The 20,547-nt window shown below is 36.2% G+C and overlaps 1 protein-coding gene across 1 annotated transcript in view; it reads left to right on the forward strand.

Moving 5' to 3' along the window:
• The first annotated feature begins 4,869 nt into the window (after positions 1 to 4,869).
• Positions 4,870 to 20,547, forward strand: part of drd4-rs (dopamine receptor D4 related sequence) — a 36,882-nt gene continuing 21,204 nt past the window's right edge. Inside the window, exon 1 of the mRNA XM_088923410.1 lies at positions 4,870 to 5,302. The gene's annotated coding sequence lies outside the window, so the exon portion shown is untranslated. The remainder of the gene's footprint in view (positions 5,303 to 20,547) is intronic.

Genomic DNA, 20,547 nt, shown 5'->3' on the forward strand with positions numbered 1-20,547 from the left:
TTATGTTTGATGGCAGTGATGGCGATAACTTACTATACAGACGGTTGTTAATTGGTTCTATTTTTGGTGTACTTCCAATTAATTTCCTCTCGTTTTTAATTAGCTTTCAGAATACAACACTTAAATGATGTATGTTTTATACTGTATAGTAACAAAGGCACCCTAGTGAAAAAAGGCTTTTGTATGCTTTCTCTTTGCAATACTCTTTCCTGAGATTTTAAGATAGTAAAAGCATTTGAATGTACTTGATTTTGTCACAGACAAAAATGTTTTTTCTTCAAGTGGGGAAAAATGGGTTAGGATTTATTTAGTTTTACACCTTGTATACACATAAACATAGTAATAAAACAATGCCAATATCTACTTCAGAGAAATCAACCAGTCCCAACCACAGTTTTTTCTCTACTAGTTTCCTTAATAGGGTGGAGCTTTGGTAGTGTGGTTAGCATTTCTGCATCGCAACATTGGGGCCCTGGGTTCAGTTCAAGGGATCATATCTGAATGGAGTTTGTGTGATCTCCCCATTTTAGCATGCATTTTCTCCAATAGTTCAAAGACATACTGATACAGTAGGTTAACTGGCTTCTGTCAAAACTTGCCCCTGGTGTGAGTGTGTGTGTGTTTGTGTCTGTGTGTGCCCCACAATGGAGTAGCCTTCAGCTTGTGTTTGTCAGGATAGGTTCCGGCTCCCCTTCAACCCTCTACTGAATAAAGTGGTTAATGAAATTAATACATTTTATATGGCCAATTTTAAATATGGAAAGCAGCAAAAGCTAAGGTTGCTGCAGGAAGAGGTGTTAGTGGGGCCTGTGAGGTGTGCTCACCCTGCAGTATGTGTGGGTCCTAAAGCCCCAGTATAGTGATGGGGATGCTATACTGTAAAAAGGCACCGTCTTATGAATAAGACATAAAACCTAGGTCCTGACTCTCCATGGACATTAAAAATCGCAGGGAGTTTCCCTAAAAGAGTAGGGATGTTAAACCCCAGTGTCCTGGCCAAAGTTCCCTTAGGCCTTAATTAATAATGGCCTCTTAATATTCCCCATCTATGAACTGGCTTCATTACTGTGTTCTCCTCCTCACTGATAACTGAATTGTGGTGAGTATACTGTGCGCACTATGGCTGCCATCGCATTATCCAGGTGGGTGCCACACATTGGTGGTTGTGGAGGAGAGTCCCCATCACCTGTAAAGTGTTTTGAGTGGAAAAGCGCTACAGTATATAGGTCTAAGGAATTATTATTATTATAAAAGCTTTATTTTCTCAGCTTTTCTGCTGGTTGCTATTGACCAGGGGTCCACTGGATTCCATGGGTCCTGCTATTGTCCGATGGTCAGGACTTTGCAGAGTATGTGTGCTGTTCCAAGGAGAGTGATCTTCTGCACCTGAGCTGCAGTTACTTTGCCTAGCAGCTCATCAAGGTACTTTTGAAATCTGAGTCGAGTAGTTCCAAGAGCTCCGACTACAAGTGGGATCACACGTGCCTTTGTGTTCCACATACACGATATCAAGATCCTCAGCATCCTTGTATTTGCTTAATTTTTCGACCTCCTTAAGACAGACATTTGCATCATCTGGAACAGCTACATTGATGAGAAAACATCGCTTCTTGCTCCAATCATGGAGGATGATGTCCGATTGGTTTGCTCTAATGGTACGTTCGGTGTTGACAGCCATGTGGCTGTGGCAGCAATTTCAGGCTGGTGATCATACCAGTGATTAGGCACTTGAAGGCCAAGCTCCTGACACATTGACCAGTGCAGGTAGCTAGCTATTCTATTGTGCCAATTCAAATATATTTTCAGCACTAGCATAGAGCATCCAGCAACAATTTGGCTGATATGCTCTATATTTTGTTGGTGACACAACCTGCATTTGCCATCCACATCCATCTTGAGGATATTCCTGTGATGATAGCGAATGTTCAGTGCCTGATCTTGAGCTGCCGAGAGAAGACTCTCTGTCTGTCCTTTCAGCCCAGAGCTTTGTATGGGTTTCCAGCCCAGTGAGCCCATGGCCACCACTGCTCCTAGGTAATATATATTCGGTCTACATTGGCTTTTGGGTGCAGGAGACCATACTTTGTTAGAAATATTCTGGTCTTCCTATCCATCTCCTGGATTTCCTGCTCTCTCCAGCTGATGATTCCAAAGCTGTACTGTGGCACGGGCACTGCTAAGCTGTTGATCGCTTGCATCTTGTTCTTCAAGTTAAGCTCAGTGCCAAGGATGAGTCTGACTCGGCGGTAGTATTATTTCTGGATTTTCGCTTTCATTTTGCCATGTTGAATACAGTTGGTTTACACCAAAGTACTTGTAGACTTCATCCTGTTCAAGATTCCGTATCTCGGCATCGTCATTTAGTCTGGCATTCGGAGCCTGCGACAAGTTTGCCTCTTTTAATAGTCACTTATTAATTATTATTATTATATGTGAGTGACATAACACTGCTCCTTTTTAGTCACTTTTAATTCCCAGTCTATATTTCTTGTTGCCATTTTTCACTGAACACTTCAGAATTGGGTAGTACTGTATACTGTATTCATGTAAAACTCTTAGGAAATATGGCATGTACTCTATTATCTAATAAACTTGACAGTAATTGTTCATTTTGGAGATGAAAACTGGACATGGTTTGGCACTATGGCAACTGCCTAAAATCAATATATTGCTTTTAAACAGGAAACACGATCCCAGCCTGGTACTTCTAAAGCACTGTTTCTAAGCAAATGGAAAATATACCTTTTAAGATTTAGAGAAGAGCTGATAATGAAAATATATTTTTAACGGCATCATGAGGTTGCCGTTGAGGATTTAAAAATTTAAAAATGATCAACTGTAAGTTTATATTAATGTAATTTTAAAACTCCATGTTTGTTTAGTCTAAAACATTAAGAAAATACATTTATAAAAAATAATAAAAATAATTTATAAAAAAATAATTAAAAAATAAAAAATAACTTTAATATGTAGTTTATATGTGAACCAAGCCATACAGTAAGTAAAATACGATTTAACATTAATAATGCTCTCCTACTAAAAGCAACAACAATTTGCGCTGAAATTTCTTTTCTCAACTGCAATCTGTTTTAACACTTAATGACCAGGGATTTTTAATTTGGGGGGGTCAGACATACAGTATACAGTATAAGGTACAGTAACGTAAATTTTGGGGAGCAATAGTCAAACTAATCAAATACTGCATATGCAAGCAAGCCACTGTGTTATCCACTATCATAAGAATTAGCAGAACAATACTGCTATCCAAGTACAATAAAACCTCAGATTAGATACCTTAACATTTCCTTATATTGTGAATCCACAAATATGGAACTTTAAGAAAAATAAGGATTTCTGTAGTGATGTATTTTGTTATCATTGTTAACTAAGAAACAGTATAAAAATTATTGGTATTAAGTATTTTTTATGAATACTACTAATATAAAAAGCATTGATTTCCAACTAGTTATACAGTATTGTATATACAAATAAATTACATGTGTCTGGAGAGCAATACACAAACAATTAATCAGACTGAAAAAAAGGTGAATCCCAATTTCTTATCAGTTTCTTGCCATAAGACTATTGTTTAATCAAAACTGCTCATTTATTTACCCAAAAGGGTTCATATATACTCACTTTTAAGATGCAATGTTGTATTTTAAAGGGGAACTGCAACACTATTTTTATTATTCGGAATTAGAAAGGATGAGCATTGATAAGTGAATTTGAAACCACAATGAAAGTAAAATGTAAACAATAATGCGTAAAATCTCCAAATTACATCACAAAATAGGCAACATTATTGGGTATGTGCCACATCATATTTTGTGATTCAGAACAAGGCAACTAAAACTTTCAGTAACATGAAGCAGCCCTATTACATTGTAAGCAAGTAGTGTTGTGAATACATCTCTTTTAATCCAATAGAAATATTGTTTTCGACTTCAAGACTTGTTAACTCTGCATGCAGATCAGGCTGAAACATTTCTGCAGTGAAATGTCTACTGCACAACCATTTGGCTATTTTGCCATTTTGGATACCAGAAGCTTAGCGGATTCTGTGAGTACCAAAGTCATTTTCTGTTTTACTTTTTTAAAACAAAATAGCAATGAGTTCCTAAAGTTAGCTTTAGTATTTTTTACGTCATTTTAATTTTTCAAGATCTAGTTTCTGCATTATACTGTATGTTTCACAAAAATAAATCCAAAAACTAATACCAATGAAAAGGATATGAACCCACTCATTACCACCACAGATATACAAACAAATAATAAGTTACTTCATTTCTTTAATTTATGGGAATCAAATCTAATAAAAAATAATAGAAAAAACATTAAGTATCTTAGTATACAGCAGTTAAAAAACTAATTATAATGTAAAGGCATATTTTTGAGCTGGTACACTATTCAAAACCTATTTCCCACCACACAATATTTGCACCTTTTTTCCAAATACTATATGCACACAGATAAAATAAGCCAATCAGCAGTACCGATTTGTAATGTATTTTATTTTGTATCATTAAATGTTTTTTGCTTTTCAAAAATTACTGTGGTGGAAAAAGCTTTGTGAAGAAGGCTTTTAAAGCACAATGACTTTCAGCAACATTAATTATGTGCCAAAAGTGTACCTTTTTCTACACTGTTTTTAACGGTCCTGTAAATCTTGCAGTGTCCATACATTTCTACAATTTTCACAGACCTTATTCGCACATGTGAAGATCTTTAAGCCACTTAAGAACTACCTACATATCACCTTACTGTAGAATAAGAGAACAGTCACTTTAAGATACTGTGCAGAGCTGTGTTTGGTTCCCAGCCAATCCCTGCAGCTGGAGCCATCAGGAGTAATTCTGCATATGTGATGATACTTGACATCCAGAGAGAAAAAGAGAGAGCAAGGAGGGCATGGAAAGAGAGCAAGCCTGGACGCACATGAAGAGAAAATATCGGGCAGGTTTCACCAGCCGTCCAGGGCAAAAGTAATCTGAGGAGAAAACAAGATAAAAAGGACAAAATCTAATAAAGTGAAAAAAGACTAAGTAATCACAGTAATCTGAAGTTTTTCTCAGAAAAAAATGTTAGGCTTATTAAATACCTGACTGAATATTCAAACTCTTGGACCAAAGAAATGGAATACAAGAGATAAAGAAAAGCTGCAATTTTCCACTTGATAATCACACAACTAAAATGTTACAATATAATGGTTCAGAAAGAATGTTTTTAATTGAAGAAAAAGGACTTTAACCTAACACCTGTTCTTTATGCCATTTTGGATACCAGAAGCTTAATGGATTCCGTGAGTACCAAAGTCATTTTCTATATTACTTCTTTAAACAAAATAGCAATAAATACTTAAGGTTTGCTTTGGTGTTTTTTTTTTAATTAATTTTAATTTTTTAGTCAAAATAGAGTTTCTACATTATTTGTCTTACAAGAATAAATAAAAAAAACTTATATCAATGAAAAAGATATGAACCCATTAATTACCACCACAGATATACAAACTAATATTAAGTTACTTAATTTCTTTAATTTATGAGAAGATGTTTTATTTTAATGTAGTAGAGACAGTTTAGCCAAATTGAAACACTTACAATATAGCAAAGCTCATTAATGAAACGTGATACAAATGACAGTACTAAATGACTTAGCCCTTTAAATTCAATAGCTCTTCTTCATGAAAAGGAACAATTTGTGAGGCACTTCTTAATTCAATACATAAATTATTAATTCTTTGTCATTGCTTTTGCATTATATTTCAATACATGAAAAAAAGTTTTTTTCTAAAGCGGAATCATGAGATGATTATGTGGTACACACTTGAATTCATTACCCTTAAAAAATAAACGTACAGTATCCAGGTTTCAAATTTCCAGAATTGGCAGTAAATAGTTAAATTTATCATATGTGTTAATGATGAAATTACAATCACTTTCAGATGGTTGGTGTCTACAGTCTAGATCCATGTGTTTGGAAAATCTGTTTTATGTTTTCCTCTTGATGAACTCACGTAGACTAATACAGGCATGCAGGTGTAAATATAGTTATAATATATCATATAGATATACAGATGTTATCTATTTTTGTTTGTACTTGAAAATATACAGTATTGTTTTTAATTAATTTGTAGTTTAGCTTATGAGTTTACATTATTACTGTTTTCACTTCTCTTACAGTCTGTTCCATTTTTCTGTATTGGTAATTTTACATTTTTAAATAGTTCCAAGAATGGATTTAGGCATTAGAATAATACAGCAAGAAGGATTTCATAAAAGGGAATTAATTATTTGAATATATTATTGTTATTGGTGTTCACAGATATCAGTTACTTACTGAAGAAATACACATTTTAAAATAGCACACTGACAATTGCACTATCCCAAAACTCCCCAAAAATTGTTATGCGTGGGTGATTAGTTGGTTGACTAGTTGTGACTTCAGTGTACATCAGGGTAATCTGATATTCTGAAGTAATTGTTCTAATGCTACAGGTTAAACAGCTTGTATTTTTCATTTTATATCCACCCAAATTTGACTCACCAATTATTGATTTACATATACTGTCTCACAGCAGCAATCCTTGTACTGCAATGAGAGAACAGGGATGAGCAGACATGCTCCTGTTATAATCACATTTGACACTGCTAACTCCTCTCTACCTTACGGTTTGTGTTTGCATGTTTTCCACTTATAGTAACTGGCAGCTCTCAGCCTCAATCTGGGTTTGATATTAAGAATCACAGGAATAAAACCAAGAGCTGAGAAACATCACAGCAAGGGATAGTCAGCACTGATTTGAAGGAGTGGCACTCATCTTAACCTAGCCCCTTTTGTGTGCCTTCAAAAGCATGCTGTGACATGAGCAATTGTGCTCACAGTTAACTTGCAACATGACCCTGGTTCAGACTCTCCGGCCATTAAGGTTTGCCTGCACATGGAATATGCGTCTTTACTGGTTCAGCCACTAGGAAGCGACAGGTTAGGTGATTTAAGTTTTTTAGAACCACTGTCCATTTGGTGTGAATAATGAATGCTACTTGTGACTGTGGTCGATTGTTCTATATGTAATCTTGAAATACTGTACCACATTCAGCTTTATTGCAATTACTTTGCTACTTTGACACATCATATATGATGAATTATTTATGGAAATGTGACAACCTAAAATCACCAAGATTCTAATGGCTTTTTAGGAGCATAATAAACCCCGTGTGTATAGAGGGTATATTGTTAAAACATGTCCATTTATTACAACTCTTACCTCAGAAGAAATTAAAGACAATTCATAATTTAATTAATCAACACCTCTCACTCAAATTGTCACATAGGATATACGGTATGTTCAAAATGCCACAGTAATTGCCACAGTAATATTGGTCATGACAGCTAAAGATATGACACATGATAATCATGTGTTTGTCCATGCTAGAAAAAATATACATCAATAATACATCAATGGCTAATTAAATAATAGAAACAAATACTAAATACTAAATATAAGGCCATTTGGTCCAGCTAGCTCATTTGATATTTCAGTAGATGTAAAATGTTATTTATATTGTAAATAGTGAGAAGATGTTTTGTTTACTTAAGTACTGTTTTTGCTTGGTATAAGTTCAAGTTATGTCATTTCATAAAAAGGCCAGGTGCTCAGGTTCCTTACATTTGACCTGATTAATGTGGTACCATTTATGGATGCTGTATTTTAAGCTTTTGATGTACTCACTCTTAGGATAAATTTGCTTCAGGCTGTTTCAACTACTGCCGTCCACTCTACACCAATAGAATACTGACCGAGGCACTGATCCAGGCGGGTTCACGCCAAACGACACGACTTGATACAGTATGTCAGGCATTTTTTGTTGCTCGAATAATTAAGCTAAACCCAAAATATTCACATACTCCCCTCTGAGAGTTGTACTAAATTTCAGCACCCTTTCAGAGAAAGCGAGTACTTATGGTGCGAATATTTATTTCTATGTTCCCTCTGAGTGATGATTAAAATAAGGATCTCTGAGACTTTCGCACACAGTAACCTTGACTCAAAAGTCTATACTGCCCTCATGACTCCTGGTCATATGCCTTGCACACCTCTGTCCTGGCTTTTATGACCTCCTCTGAGGTCATGTTCAAGGCCCAAGCTAGGGATCACTGAACCATTCGCTCGTCGTATCCCAAGCTCAGTGATCCATGTACTAGGTCCTACTTGCAGGCTAAGGCTTGATACTGGACATGCACCTGGTTCCTTACTTGAGGATAGAGAACAACAATTCACCGCCTTCTATACCTTACCAGTGGACCGACGCAGCAACAACTGAGTCTGCTACTGTTTTGGAGCCTCCATCAGCTCCACACTGTTTCACTAACTCGGAGCACTTGACACCAAGTTGGCATATAGCCATTGGCACCTCCGCCCTGCACCGCTAGGCTGCAAGAGTGTATTCATACACATAGTACAGTAGAAAGGTGACTTCTACTGCACTAGCCTCCAAACAGGGTTCTATCAATCTGCCTCTCACATGATCTGTAAACATACAAATACAGGAAGCTACCAGTGACCCTAGCACCCAGCCAGTGTGCTCTTAAACTTCAATTTGGTGACATTGACATTATTTTGGAGTACCAATCATACTTCTTATTGGCCGTGGCAGTCGCTAGTGCACCTAACGCTCAGCCAATCTGTTCCGTTATTTCCTGTCAGGGTACAGCAGCTAGTGACTTTACCTTGCACCACTACGCTATGCTAACCAGCAGCTTGCAGTGGACCTCCCATATCCTGTCAGTGCTTAATATTAAAATCAACACAAAACACTCATGTCGGAGCTACTGGTGTATTTCCCATTCTGTTTGTCTGTGCTCATTACACAGGACCTCTGGCACAAGAAACACCCTTGTCACACACTGCCAGAGGCCAGCAACTAGTCAGACACTTCTGTCACTCTGTACTTTCCATGTAATGAAGGTTTTCCTAGCAACATCCCTCCTCTCTGCACTTCACTCTTTAATGTATGTTAGTCTGCAAAATCAATTTCAGCTCTTGTATTACAGTTACATTAACTCAAATACTAGTTTACCTTTCATTCATACAGGCATCATCAGTAGTCTTGTTCATTAGGCATACCTACAGTACAGGCTACAGTGCAGGCTGTTTTAAAAGTCTAGCAGATCGATCCCCTCTGGGTTCCTAGATCGCATACACTCCCCTTCCAGGGGAAGGTTGCAGCCTGCTTCACTTGCTAGCTTCCCATATTACACAACTCACACACAGCTGCCACCCTTCTGCTGTATACTGCAATTGGCTGCTTGTGGCAGCCTTCTGCTGAATAAGTGGTAGCTTACACACAGCACAGACTAGTTCTCTCACAATCCTAGCTAGCTCACAATAGTAACGCATATAGAGATGATGGCACTACCATCACTCTGAGCTGGCTGCTCTTTCTGCCTCTCCTCCGCATGTGTTAGGTGAACACGACGGCAATACAGCCTCTCAACACACAGCTTGAGGGAAATGCCCTACTGCTTTCTTTCTCTGTCCTGTCAGCTCTCTCTTCGAAGGAAGGCAGGCAGCTCATCAGCACACCAGCTCCTCTACTCAGGCAATTTGGTATGCTTTCACAAACACTCACAAATTTCTACATACTGTAGGCACTGTAGAAAGTACTCTCACTGGATCCATTACAGTCTGGTATGGCAATTCCTCAGCTCATGAACTAAAAAAATTACAGAAGGTGGTGGAGAGGGCTGAGGCCATCACTGGTACAGAACTCCCTTCTACCCAGACCATTTTTACCACATGCTGCCTCAGAATGGTGAATAATATAACCAAAACCACAGTGGGAATGCACTTTTCTCTCTTCTTTCTTCTGGCACAAAATTTAGGAGTGTAAAAGCACTCTGGATTCAAAGAAAGCTTTTACCCCACATAAGACTCCGAAACCCCACCTCTTAAATCCACCTTCCCACTTACACCACTCTGTTTTGCACTGAACTCAAAATACTGCTACTGCTGAATTTTGCACATAGCAGCTTTTTAAATGCTGGTTAAAATTATAGTTGCTACTGTGTTCCTGATTATCAAGCATTGTGATGTCATTTAAAGTTTGCTTTACATATACCATTTTATTATCACAGTTCCCTAAAGGTTCTCTGACCTTTTTCTGCATCACTCTGTCTTCGTCATATGAACAGGTGAGATCAATACAAAATTTCCTCTTGTACTGTAGATACTCTGACATAGGAAGTATACAGTCATTAACCATGCCTGCCATTTCTTTTTTTGGTGTTCATATTCTTGTACGTTTTTCCCAGTCTATGAGGGGAATTTGTAGTCTCCCATAAACACTATGTCTTTCTTTTCTACATTTAATTTTTAATTTCATTATACTGTGTTGAATTATAATTAATATTTGTATTTACTGGTCTGATACCATACTCCTAACAGTACGACTTTAGTGGATTCTGAGAGACAATTCCTCTTGATGCAGTTGAGCCGTAATAACACTTTTTGTATAGTGTATACAAAAAGTTTTATGTACTGTATAGTATAATTATGTGATACTGACAGGACAGGACATATTGACAGGACAGAACATATTGTATTACATTATGTATTTTATGTATAGTGCTATAACTCTCCCTCTCGTGTACAGTATTTCCTGTTTTTCTTGAACATTGTGTTTCTGCTAATGATGATTTTTGGTTAGCCATATTTCTGTGATTCTGTTTACACTATATTTGCCTGCTATGTGGTAGATTCTATCAAATGTATTTGGCTTCTAACACACCATGCTCCTACTTCCTAATCAAAGTATTTGATTATATAAAACCATACTGATTAAATAAAATATTTGTAAACGTATTTTTATATACATTTGATATTATCTTGTTTTGACAATTTAACTCAAATACCAAACAACATGAGTAGAACCTGGCATCAGAAATACGGTCAGAGTTTAGTCATATATTTTTGAGTAGAAAACATTATGCTTGAATAGGCTACTTACTGTATGTAAAAGACATAGGTGGTCATGTTGACACATAATTTACATCTTCCAGATATTTCTGGAGAGGCAATAAAAAGGCAAAAAAGGGTTCAAATGTGTAATTAAGAGTATAAAACTTAAATGACGGGATATTATGTTAACATTATACAATGCAATATTACTCATTTGTAATATTGTGTTGAATTGTGGTCACCAAATTTTATAGAGATGTTGATGTTCTGGATTCAGTCCAGAGAAGTGTTACATATAGTGTACATTCCAGGACTTGAAGTGACGGCCGACACTATCAGATTGAAGCAACGGAACCTTTTTAGTATTAAATCTTTAGTAATCAACAGATAAGAATATGAGATGAGATGAGGAGATCCTTGAATACTTTAAATAATTGAATAAAAACATTAACATGAGCCACACAAAAATGGAGACTATGTTTAGGTGTATTTAAAATACTGAGCAGGAGGCACATTTTTGTATAAAGTGTTGTGAGGTAGCTAGATAAGATCCTTGGTTCAAATAGCTACTAACTACAAAATTGGCTAGATGGATCAAATGGTTTCCTCACATTTATAGTCTTTCTAAAGTTCTTAATGCAAGAACAGTAAAAAATACAATCATTTGCTGCAATGGATGAATGTGGATGAATGGATGAATAATGAATTAATGAAGGTCACGTGTCTTAGAAAAGCTCCCTGGAGAACAGCGTGCTCTCTATTGGCAATCAAGAGACTTGTCCAGGAAATAAGAAACCTGTCCTGGAAAGCACACCAGACCGGTGCTGTCAGATCTGTCTAATCCACCCATATAATCATTTTCCTACTGTAGTGCTTAGAGCATGAAAAATACCAGAAGCTGCTAATGCTTTTGTATAAAGACTAGTTCACTGTTTGCATGAAAATAACCTGCATGCTTAGAGGCTATTCAGTCGTAACATTTCAATATATACTGTATAATATACATAATATATGTTTCTATTTCTCTATAAAAAATATATAAAATACTTGTCTTCAGTGCAGTCCTTTTTTTACATATGACTGCGTATTTTATCTTGAAGAGATCTTACAGAACACGTGTAGAAATGTCATGTTAAGTGTTATACAGACTATTGCGGTGACATAAGCTGAAATCTCCTTTAACTCAAAAACTAAAATTTAACACATGAAGGGCAACCTTACTGTTCAAAGACAAATGTACAAAGGTTTTGAGCCAACATATTTCCTGGGCACATTCTTTTCAAGAAAAGAATGCTAAGGTCTTGTCATGACCAGATTTCTCTCCTAATAGGAGTCCAGTAGAACATTTTTGGACCAAATTCACCAATAGAATAAAAAAAGAGCTGCAAATGTGTTTTTGTCAGTTGGCTAAGGCTGGGCAAGAAAGGGTTGGGGAACATCACAGAACAGTGCCTCTTGAGGCTGTTCAGGTTTTTGCATCAACACTGCCAGGACATATGACATATTTTGGTAGTCTTTTGTGGCTCTTTGAGCTGTATTTTGTTAATATTTGCTGTGATTCTGTTTAATAGCTATTTTAAAATAATTTGATTCAATCCATTAGATTTGAATGTTGCATTGTGTTGTGCATCAGTATGTCTCCAAATACTCATTTATTTGAAAATGTGTCATCATTTTTTTTTCTAAATTTGTCTCCTTAGGCCATTGTAAAACCCTTATTTAATCTTTCTTTGAGTCATATCCTTCTAAATAAATTACTATACACTTATGATGTAATGTGTTAAGAACTAAAAAACTTTGTTTTAAAATAAATTATATATTGTACCCAGAATATTATACTGTATATAAATATCCTGAAGATATTTTTTACATTATTGAATTGTGGTATTTGTATTTTGTTTTACCCACTAGATTCCATAAACCAAGATTCTATTCTAAGTGACTCTGTAATAGCGGTTTTTGGTGCATAAATTGCCTCCTATTTTTTTAAACTACTTTAATACATATCATTGATAGTTATTATTTTTTAAACAATCCCAGAATTCCTTATTTTAATAATACTGTAAATGTATTGTGATTTGTGTAATAGAGAATAATAAGAATTTCCCGATAAGTGGGTTTGTGTCACATCAATGTTTTTGAATGTGATAAACGTAGATGTGGTAATATAAACAACAGATGCAATGTCATGATAAACGCATCAAGTCAAAACAGTGCAGTAACATGGAAAATCTGGGTCACTGGTCTGGGCCAAGGTAAAAACTCAGTAATAAACACAATGTCATGTTAGAAGGTGGCAAAAGAGTAGAAAGGTCTGTGTTTCTCATTCACCTCTTCACCAACCGAAAGATTTAATGTATGCAACATCTGACACTCAAACAAACCATACGTAGTTTCTGTTGTTTTTCACCGTACTAGCCTATTATAGTTCTAAGAAAATTAAAATGATCAAATTACAGAAAATAGTCTGTGACAGGACCAATGGGGAACTGTCCTGATTCACTTCCATGGAAACTACCATAGATGGAGACCATGATGATGATTCTTCTTTCTTTCCGTTTTGTAACTCTCACTCCTTTCTCTCCTTCAGTCTACCTTCCTTCCCCTCTGTAATCCAGAGTCAACCTTACAGAAAACCATTAAAATTAAGAACTGTTAATTACACCATGTGAAAACTGTAATATCAACAATCATACAAAACAGAAGATCTTTTTTCAATGGTGTCTCTACTGGTGGTCCCTGGTGGTAATTACAGCCTGCTCAGGCTGCCTGCCATAATGTGGTTATTGTCTTTGTGTAGTGTGTAAAAACCCAGGGTACCTTTCTAGGAATCACAGCTCTTAAATTTAAAGATACTCAACTCTGAAATGCCTGGCTTATTATACCCCACAATTATAAATCCTAAAAACATGATTTGTAGCTCTTCAATTATAACTAATTGTGTATTATCCCAAAGGATTCTGAAACAGCAGGAAAACAGAATTTTCCAGGTTTCCATTCTGCACCATTCAAGCCCTGGACGTCCAGGTCCTCCAGGTCCTCCATCGGGAGGATGTCAGCAGCCTGGGTCTCACATTCGTTACCCCAAATAGTGTTTCCAGTGTCTCATTCATATGCTCAGACTCCTCATACTCAAGACACCCAGTCTCTAGCACCTCACATCCATGCTGAGACTTAACATACCTTAAAAACCCTCACAGCCTCATTAACGCCTCACTCTCAATGCCTCACATGAGCACCTTGCCCTGTGTCTAACCATCACTGCATTCTTACACTCTCAAGGAGCTTCCCACTCCTTCACTAACAGAGGTTGGCAGCCAGACAAGTCATTTATTCACTAGACACTTCAACATCTTCCTGAGTGAGAGCTCCTTAACCGCACACTACTCTCTGGTTTTCTCATTAATACATATGTAGGGACAAGGTACTGTATATTATTTCACATTGAGTTAAGTGTTATTAAAGATTTCTATTCCTTGTGTGCCTTGACCAAGCAGCCTGGTGCATCTCTCTAAATGCACAGGAATGTAGCTAAAGAGGCCCCTTATTTATGATCTCAGCCATGACCTAGTTTGTCTTTTGGATAACAAACTTCCCCAGGACAGTGACAATCTAAACTCCCGTGATGTCCACTGCTGCTGCCAGGGAGCTGTAGTTATATCTGGACCTGATTCTCAAGTTCCAGGGCATTATAAATCATCCATAGGAAGAGCCACCCAAAGGAAGATCCACAGTTGGAGATCTTTTGGGTAGGTACCAGAATTCAACCTGATGTCCTCTCAGCCATCATATACAGTAAACTAGAACACATGTCGTTTTTCCTTGGTTAATCCTCAGTTAACCACTGATTTGAAATCGCTCTCTGAAAAAGTCAACAAACTGACTTTTACCACCATGTTACTGCATGTACTCCAACTGTGCACAGTTGTCCAAAGAATGAAGTCAGCGAGTAGTTACTTTAGTAGAGCTGCCTCAGGCCTACGCACGCTGCTGAGCAAAGCAAGAGAAAAGCTCTCTTTCTCCTCTGAAACCTAGCCCAGCTCCTTTTTACCAATGTGAAGTTTAAACTCATCAAGGACATTTTGCCACTAGATTGTTGAATATAACTTTATTATTCAGAATATAATTCTCAAAAAATATTATTCCAAACACCTTTGATGTTTAGTTCACAATAGTAAATGCATGTTTATGTACAGTACTTGTGTCTGAGAATATAAATATGATTAGTTATATGAGACTGATAGGGTCTACAACCTAGCTTGTAACACATTATAGTCAATGTGTATTTTAACTCTGTAGTTCTTAGCTCACAGCTGTTCATTTCACAGATATATGTTTTATTATCTTGTTTCTTGTTACACATGTTTTGGTTATATCTATAAATGGTATATCATATAATTAGAATCAGTGTATGAGACTATAAATAATTATGTTTGCTTGGTTCCTGAAAATCATCAACTACTCTTGCAATGGTGTAACAATTTCTGATTGTTACACCAAAAACTCCCAATCTTCTAATAAGGAATATCATACTCTTAATCACATCAATACTATCTCTCATTCAACAGACATCCTGGACAGCCCTGTTCCCACACACTAAACAGCTGGCCTTTAAATCTTCTCTCTCTCAACTCCACAGCCCTCCTATAACTATCACTCTGCCTGGTCCCTTCCAAGTTGACACCTTCATTTCTCTCCAATGATTCTCTCCCAATATTCTCCTAATCTCCTACTAGTTTGTAGTTCAAACAACTCTCCTTTTTGGGGCTCCCACTAAAGCTGTAGCTGTCAGTCTGTTCTACTGTATCTCTCATCTAGCTCAATCTCATTAACTCGACTGCTCAGTTGTGGTTTTCTGGGCAACACGTCACTCTCTCAGCGAGGGCCATTCCTCTTTAAATGTCGCACCTGGGATGGCATTACAACATGTTTGTGTGTCATTCAGCCAGCATTAGACAGATCTCTGATGTGGTAAAAGCCTTCCTTCCTGGGCTGTAGTTCTCATACATTTAGTCACTGATCATATCAAACATTTTTAAAGGCAGAGGTTACATTTTAGGTTGCACAGTGACACAGAGGCTAGCCTCGCAGCACTGGGGCACTGAGTGCAATTATGGAAATGGAGTGCTACAGTATGTGCGTGGAGTTTGTATGATCTCCCCATGTATGTGTAGGTTTCCTCTGGGTGCTTCAGTTTCCTCTAACAGTCCAAAGACATACTGGGAGGGTAACTGACTTCTGTGAAAACTAGCCCTGTTGTGAGAGTGTGTGCAAGTCTGTGTTTGTGTGTGCCCTGTGATAATAAACTTTATTTCATTTTATATAGCACCTTTAAAGGTGGCTTCTCAAAGTGCTCTTAATGGACTGGCATCCAATCCAGCATGTAGTATGTGTGCCCTTTCCTTGCTCAGGCTCCCCTGCAACCTTGAATTGGATAGAAAGGTTAGAAAACATGGATCTGTGATTACATTTTCAATGTAGTGGTGCACAGACGCCTTATTCATCACCAGTGTATCACTGTAAATGTTTTGAAATCATCCACTGGTAATTAACCTTATGGTAGGTAGAGTAACAACTGCGGTGCTGAGGACTAGGTGTGATGTCTCTTTGTTTGCTTATGAAAAGTTGTGGGATATTTCACCCCTTTAAAAGATATTACAGTATTCTTCATGACAAGCTGCAAAATGGTGCACAAACAGTTTGTCTACGTAAATTTCCACTGTTGCAATATTGGTATATAAATATATTTCACAGAGTTAAATGCATGTTAAAAGATGGAAAATATTGTGAGAATGTTGTTGTATATACAGTAGATGCCCCACAAATTGAGGTGAGTAAGATCTGACAGATAACATGATCAAGTCTTTCGGGCATAATGTTATGGGAACTGTTGACTTGACTCGGCGTTCTATTGCCCCTGGAAAAGAACCCTTACATCACTGAATTTAATTAAATATCTAAAATGAAAACAATGACTCTACCACTTACTGAGCTCAGATTGCCACAGGGTAATTGAATTAATTAAAATAAGTAAAATCCAAACTGAAGAAGCTTCTCCATAACAAAAATAGACAAAAATTTCAGTTCATTGCAACATTGGACTAAGCAATTATTGAAAATGGATGGATCATATTGATTACAGCTAATGGGCTTTTAATTGTGCAGAAGGTGTTATCTTAGAGTTATATTCAACATTAGTTTTGTACATTTGACTAGTTGAGAGTTATATACTGTAATCTTGCATCTATCATTTTACCACCGCTTGCCTTAGCTCTGATTTTCTTAAAAACAGTTTATGTAGAATTTGATGACACTAAAATGAATGCAATTTGCAGTTTCTTGTTATCATTATCATTGAAGTAAATTGCATTTTGTGCTGACATTAATACTGACATCCAAGAATCAAATGTTTGTCTATGTTTATTGAGTACTTTTAGTATAGTAGGTTTTGGCTCAATCCACTTGGTAAAGTTATACCCCACTGGCAATAGGACGAGGAGGCTTAGACCCCCATTTGGAAACATGTTAATCGATGGGTAGTTGCAAATGTGGAGATGGGGGTGTTGGAAGTATGCACAAGACAAATGTGAAAAAGAGATCCTGTTAAGATCCTATTAGGATTAATAAATTACCCCCCATTTATCATGTTCTGTATGTTTTTGATTCTCATGTATATTGTGCATTATTCACTGGTGAGACTTTACCTTATGACAATCATGTGGAATATATTAATATTTGTAAAATTTAGAGTTCAGTTCAGCTATTGGTGTCAAGATGTTTCTTTTTACATGGTTAAGATTGCTATCTGATGCTTGGGTTGGATTCCCAGAAACCTATTTTGGGAATCAATTCCAAGGACTTCCCACGACCTGTAGAACTTATGTTTAAATAGTTTATTTGTTTCATTTTACCACACTTTTAAATGAATTCCATGCTTTAGCTTCAATTTTAATTAAAATAGTTATGCGATATCTCAAATGCAGGAATAGCTTTTGCTCAGTTTTGTTAATGATGGGAGAATTTCAGGATTATGAAATTCAGTATCAGGATATTGGTTTTATTTACTAACAGTTTAATTTACATTACTGCCTGTTTTGTTAAATACTGATCATACAGGATGATTAAAACTGTTGATCTTGAAACCTTGAAGGGAAACGTTAATTAACTTAAAGGTCACAAAAATAAATAACTAATGCTTTTAATCCAAAGTGTCAGATCTTCCATTCTCATTATTATGTCAACATCATTTATTAAAGAATATTATAATACTTTAAATAAAGGATACAGTGCTTTGTTCTGTAGATCAAAAGGAACACTATTTTTTGCTAGCATTTTTGCTACTGTGTTGCTTTGTGGTTTATACTGTCAATAAACATTCATCTTGTAAAATCAGGCTGTAGACCGATTATTGTTGGTGATTGTTTTTTCCTTGGGTCTGATGTTGTGTATTTTTACACAATTATATATTTTTATATATTTTAGATTTTATCTATTTTTCAGGTAAGTTATACTGTATGATAGTTTTCTGTGAATAAGCATAATAGAATAGTTGTCTATGGCATATTAAAGCTTCTGGTTTTCTCAAACCTCCTTGTTAAACTTGAAAAATCAGAAGACATTTAATTTAATTAGAATTTCCCATAAAAATATGAAGTGACAGTTATAATTTTATAAGTTATATTTTAGAGTTTTTATTTTATATTTTATATTTATACACAATCTGACATATTTGAAAAATGTCCTTATGACAGAATTAAACACATTTTCTGAGATTATTTGGAACTGTGTTTATCATCATTATTATTATAATTTTATGATTGTTTGATTAATTGATCATTATTTTTAACACGCAGGGATCACAGATGCATTTACAGTAGACATAATATCCCTGACAATTGTTAATTGCTAATTAAAAAAGATAAATCCTGAATCTTAGTGCAATACATCATTTCATTTATCATTGACAAATACTGTATGTCTACTGTAAGTTCCCAAAGATTTATTTTCAATATCATTGCTCTTTGCATTTAATTTTGGGAAACAAATTTCACATTTGTAGCTTGACATCACACATTTATTTACTCACTGAATACTGAATTAAACAGTGCACTTAATTATGCATTAGATTCTGAGGAAGATGTATTTGTTACCCTGTGTAAGAAAAGTGCTTAATGAATATAGCTGACACTAGTAACGGGTTTTTAAATGATTATTTTTCCCTTGATCACACTAGATCAGGGGTCAGCAGCCCTGTTCCAGGAAAATAGCTGTCTTTTCTGATTTCCATTCCAGGGGAGTGCTAAAAGACTTAATTGCGTCAACCCGTTACTTAAATTATGAAGAGGTAACAGAGGTAAATAATTTACCAATTAAGGTCACCAATATTATGTCCAGGACTAGATTGCAGACACGTGTGTATTGAATGCAGATTAGGGGGAAGCAGAAAGTATAGAGGAATAAAAGGCACAGATTAGTGCCATAATAGAAAATAATATTTCCTCAATGTTTCTTTCATTCAGAGTGAGTACTGTATACAACTCTGAGCAGTTCATTTAATGGAGACCTTGCTTCTTAGATCAAAGATCAGATTGAGTGGCACTCTAACTCAGTTGTTTAGCATTGTTCTTACAGGGCTGAAGCCCTGGGTTCATTTCTGGACCTGAGGTTCTATCTATGTGGAGTTTTTATGTTCTTCGTTGTTCACGTAGGTTCCCTCTGGTGCTCCGGTTTATTCCCACAGTCCAAAGAGATTAACTTTAGGTTAATTGGCTTCTGAGAAAGTTGGCCCTGGTGTGAGCGTGTGCATGTCTGTGTTTGTGTCTGCCCTGTAAAGGACTGGCTTGTGCCTGTTGCTTACCTGGATAGGCTCAAGCTCTCCTGGGACCCATATTACATATTTGACCCATATTTGGGTTACCGTATTACAGCAATAGGGAGACTTGATGGCTTACAGCCATTTTGTGGCAGTTCTGCAAAATGTATGATAAACGGCAGAAGTATGCCTGACCTGTCCGCTGCAGTCTCTGCCTTTCTGTAATATAAAAACATGTTCCACCATTCCATGATAAATCATAGAATCAAATTATTAAAAATCCATACATTTCCATATTAGTAGCCATTAATTATTTATCTTAATTGAGTGTGTATTCAATTAAGTGTGCAAATCTTTACAAAATACATTTTGTCACTTCTTTAGTCAGTCCTTGCATCCACTTCTGATTATCTATAAAGTCATTTTTGTCTTGTCTATTTCAAAAATGAAATATGTTTATGTTTTATGACATGTGTGCATATCCTGTCACCAAACCCATAATGTTCACTGGTCCAAAACTCAGGATCTCACATTATCATAAATGGAAACCACAGCCAAAGTATCTTTTATTTTTAGGAGTTTTAAATGCAAAACTTTTGTTTACTTTGTTCCTGTTTTACCTTCTTACAACTTTCCTGTGAAATCCTTATATTTAAAAAAATACTGTAGATATAGTCCTACTATTGAGACAATTAAACAAACGTTCTTAGTTCAATAGCAAGAAAGACATCCACTGTTACCCATTAAGGATTTTGTTCACCTTACCAAGTAAAAT

The sequence above is a fragment of the Atractosteus spatula genome, chromosome 8 (genome assembly GCF_055471065.1).
Source record: "Atractosteus spatula isolate fAtrSpa1 chromosome 8, fAtrSpa1.hap1, whole genome shotgun sequence".
Classification (NCBI taxonomy): domain Eukaryota; kingdom Metazoa; phylum Chordata; class Actinopteri; order Semionotiformes; family Lepisosteidae; genus Atractosteus; species Atractosteus spatula.